The 4,623-nt window shown below is 34.7% G+C and overlaps 1 pseudogene; it reads right to left on the bottom strand.

Annotated features, from left to right (window-relative positions):
- Positions 1 to 1,874: 1,874 nt before the first annotated feature.
- On the bottom strand, positions 1,875 to 2,832 carry LOC130834075 (olfactory receptor 9K2-like; annotated as a pseudogene).
- Positions 2,833 to 4,623: the final 1,791 nt, after the last annotated feature.

The raw sequence follows: 4,623 nt of genomic DNA, 5'->3' as shown, positions 1-4,623 counted from the left end.
TTTATAACTCTGCAATCAGCTATAATTATAAATGTAATTGGATGTCACAAGATGAGTTTAAAGAAATAATGATGTTTCAGATGAGTGTGGTCTTTAAGTTATTTAGGCATATTTTACTAGCACTCTTTTGGGCGTAAAATTCAGAATCTTTCAGGCAATACTGTGAGTCCTATAATGGAAAAAGCCTTCAATGAAAGAGGTTCCTAATTCTTTTTAATTCCAACTCACCTAAATTCCTGACACAGGGTCTTTTTCCTTTGGACATTAGTAATCTTATATTAAACTGAGAAACAAGAGTTATTGCAAAGTCAATACAGTTGACTGTCGAGCACATAGGGAAAATCAGAATTTGAAAGCTCAGTCGGGGTCCTGAGCTTATTTTCTTAACTCTTCGTGATTAACTATTATTGCTACTATTTTCCTCCTCATTTTGTGACATGGCATTTTGCCAGTAAGAGATGCTCAAACATTAGAAGTCATTATTGACTTCTACCCGTTTCTCCTTTTATCAACCAGCAGTCAATATTCAGCTTAGTTTATCTGTAGATTTAAAGATATTCCCTCTCTTCACTGTCTCGTGTAAGACTGCCATCGTTAAAGCCATCATAACCTCTTACTTAGACAATCACACACTTTCCCTGATTATCTTCTTCCATGAATATTTATCTACCACAAGTTACCAGTGTGAGTTTTATTAAATGCCAATTTGAACACAACATATCCTTTAAAAAAATCCCCAGTGGTTCCCCACTTCCTACAGAAGACAGGACATCTGCTTTGTCTTGTTATACAGGTCTGCACGATTTCCATGAATTTCCTCTTAAGTCTTATATCTCACTCCCTCTCTTGTACATTAAAAAGCAGAAATTAAACTTCAGGAAGTTTAACATATAGTTATTTAATTTCCTTTGCACAGAAACTTTTCTATTTCAACTTGAGCAAGTTCACTTATGTTTTAAAATATACTTTTGAAGTTTTCACTGATCATTTAGTACACTCATCTTCAGAAGCTGTACTCTCTTTGGATTTTCTACATATGCCTTTATTCACCGGGTTTACCATATAACATGTTACCTCTCTATTCCACTAATTTCCCCTCAATTATTGTGAGCTCAAGTACAGAAATTATTTCCACCTAGGAATTATTATAGGGCAAAGAGTATATCAAAATTCAATAAATGTTAATTTGATTAATGAATTCTCACTAAGGCGTATATAACAAAACATGATTTGTCTTTCCTCTTTATTTCTATTACAGTTTTCTTGTGAAAGGGAGAATTTCCAAAACAATTTATCAGTTTAGTAGATATTCAAATGAGGGGGAGAAATAATAATGATTCAAGCCAGACATACCATGAAATGAATGTGTTGCTCATTTAGCATCTGGACAATTAAGAGTTACTTCCATGTCACCTTTCAGACTCTGTGTACTGAAGAGTATCTGATTCTCTGCATCCACAAAGATTGCTTCAGTAAATCTGATATTTTGTTCTATCTTGCTTATTACATCAGATTGTGTTACCTCTACCAATTACCTACATATCCACATAACACGTTACTGACTCAAGGTAAACAACACATCCCAAACAACAAACTCAAGGAGTCATCAGCAAAGTTGGGATATATATTTCCTAAAAGCAAATTATGTGGCCATCATTATCTTTACCTAAAAGGAAGATGGAACACAGAGAAAATCATTCCATTCCAGAATCAACACCAGACAAAATATACTCCAAATGCATTCTTTGGCTGTAAGTACATGAAATTCAAATACATAAATTCTCAAAGATTAAATATTTCCAAGATCAATGAGTGCATTTTTTTTGAGCCAGTCCTTCCCCAAGTTGTAATAATGCCCTGGCCTTTCAGTTATATTACTGTTCAAATAGAATGAAATAAAAATATTTTTTTCCCCAGGATCTTCCTCAGAGCTTTGTTGACATCTTTGTTTCTCAGAGAGTAAATCAAAGGATTCAACATGGGAGTGACTAGGGTATAACACAAGGAGGCCACTTTACTCAGCTCAGGAAATCTGTCAGGGGTAAAATACATAAAAGTGATGGCACCATACAGTACACTCACCACACCCAGGTGAGAGCTGCAAGTGGAGAAGACTTTCTTTCGCCCCTCAGTGGAGCGTATTTTTAGAACTGTGGACACAATATACATATAGGACACAATAATGACAATTATGGTAGGCAAAATGATAATGCTGCATAAGAAAAAAGAAATAATTTTATGAATATAGAGATCAGAACAAGAAATCCTCTGAAGTGGACGGTTATCACAGTAAAAGTGGTCAATGGCCCGAGAAGCACAAAAGGACAAAGTAAATGTCATGCTGGTCAGAAGAACTGAGGTGATGCAGCCACAAAAATAGGAACCAGCCACCAACTGAGCACAGAGATGTTTTGACATGTGGACAGAGTAGAGGAGTGGGCTGCAGATGGCAATGAAGCGGTCATAAGCCATGACTGCCAGGAGGAATGCCTCAGTCACAATGAAGAGGACAAAGAGAAAGAGCTGGGTCACACAGCCTGCAAAGGAGATGGACTTGCTCTCAGACCAGAAGTTGATCATAGCCTTGGGGGCAATAACAGATGAATAGAAGAGATCAATGAAAGAGAGGTTGCCGAGGAAGAAATACATTGGTGTGTTCAGCCGGGGATCAGTGATAATAATGGCCATCATGCCAACATTCCCTAGAAGGATCATGGCATAGACAAGCAGAAATAGCAGGAAGAGGAGAATGTGCAGCTCTGGGCGGACCCTGAAGCCTATGAGAATGAAGTCAGTCACTTCTGAATGATTGCTTGTTCCCTTGTCACCCATGGCAGGAATCTGCTGAGAGGCACAAGGCAAAATACATGAAATTGTGGCTTTGATTCTAGTTCCATCAACACTCACTTAAATGTAGAAATACATTATTTATAGCTTAATGAGATATTGCATACAAAACAATTTTTATGTCAAGAAAATGCAAGAATTTGTATTAGATATCACTAAGCTCCTGCAACTGTTATTCTATTAAGCAGTGAAAGAAGTTCTTTGGTTATTTTATTTAAATAATACACTGGCAGGGATTTCTGAAAGAAATTAGCATATTCTATTGCTTAATTTACTCACATCTTGAATTTCAATTCTTAATACATTTATAGTTAGAAAATATCTTTATCTAAAATAGTATTATTACATATTAATCCTATATTACATGTTACATATTACTCTGCATATTTTAGGAGTATTGCATGTATTTTCTATGATAGTGTTTATAGCCATTATGATAGCTAAGTCAGTGTTTGGGTCCCTACAGGACAGTAATAAATATATTTAAAGTATTTTTTCCTTATTTTGCCTCAATATATTTAGTTTCCATTACTATTGTAGCCATCTTTGAAAACAGAATAGAAATAGACGTCATTGGTATGTTAAAACTAATAACATCAAAAAATTCACTAAGCAAAGATAAAGTTCTAAAAAGCTATTTCTAAATGTTTCTTTTCTCAGATCAAAGCCATTCCCCCACATATATGCATTTTTATTGCCTCATATAAATATTTATTTTCCATCAATAGTCATTTAATTTTAAAAATGTCATAATCATCTAGCCCTCTTTTTGAAGCAGAAGGAGAAGCTGGTGAATATTCCAGCTGCATTGCTGAACACTGCAATGAATGACTTCCTACCAAAGCTGCATCTATTCAAGGGATCTCACTCTTCAGACAGTGCAAGTAAACTTCACTGATATATATAAAGGAAAAGTTCTTTCCTGAATTCTAGGATATCTTATGGGTCTAAAGTAAGGATAATTGGGTAACCATGGTATTTAAAGACACTAGCAACCTTGTGTCATCCAAAGTCCATGATCATGAGCTAGATTATCAACAGTGATCTTTACGATGGCCTTCGTCAATTTTAAGCCTGTGAAACCTTCTTCAGGATATTTCAGCACTGAGGTTTTGCTCACCTCCTGTGATGGATTCCACTGGGAGAGGAGTAATCACAAAGTCAATTATGGTGACATAAGTGCAGACTCCAGGGCTGTTGTCCATGAGGACTGAGGTAACCTCAGGTACAAATGGTCTAATAATAGTCCAAATACAAGGAGCATTTCCTTCTCTAGTTGTGTATATCCTTTGGGAAGTGTTTCTGGGCTTAATTTCTTCACTGACAAGAAAAACTTTCTGGCATTATCACAGCCTACATATTATTAGGCATAGAAAAAAGATTTAAAAGTTTGTATTATATGAGAAAAGTCTTAGACATAAATCTTTTCAATTACGTAGTAAATTACATGTTATGATTTTAAAAGGACAAAGTTCACTTGAAATTATGATTATCTGTATTTCTTGATCTAGGCATATTTCATGATATGCAAATGCCCTCTAAGTCACAAATTCAAAGTCAGATAATGCTTGTTAATTCTACATTTTCTATATTTAAATACCAAACAGTTAAAGAATGTAATGGAAGAAAAGAGAGCATTCAATACAGTTTTTTTTTGTTTTAAAAAGAATTTTATAGAGCTATAATTGACATACAATAAACTGCATATATTTAAAGTGCACAATTTAATTTTTTTCATATTAGTCATCTATTTTATACATATTGATGTATATATGT

Source organism: Hippopotamus amphibius, chromosome 12 (assembly GCF_030028045.1).
Source record: "Hippopotamus amphibius kiboko isolate mHipAmp2 chromosome 12, mHipAmp2.hap2, whole genome shotgun sequence".
NCBI classification, from domain to species: domain Eukaryota; kingdom Metazoa; phylum Chordata; class Mammalia; order Artiodactyla; family Hippopotamidae; genus Hippopotamus; species Hippopotamus amphibius.
This window is presented reverse-complemented; position numbering and strand designations above follow the sequence as displayed.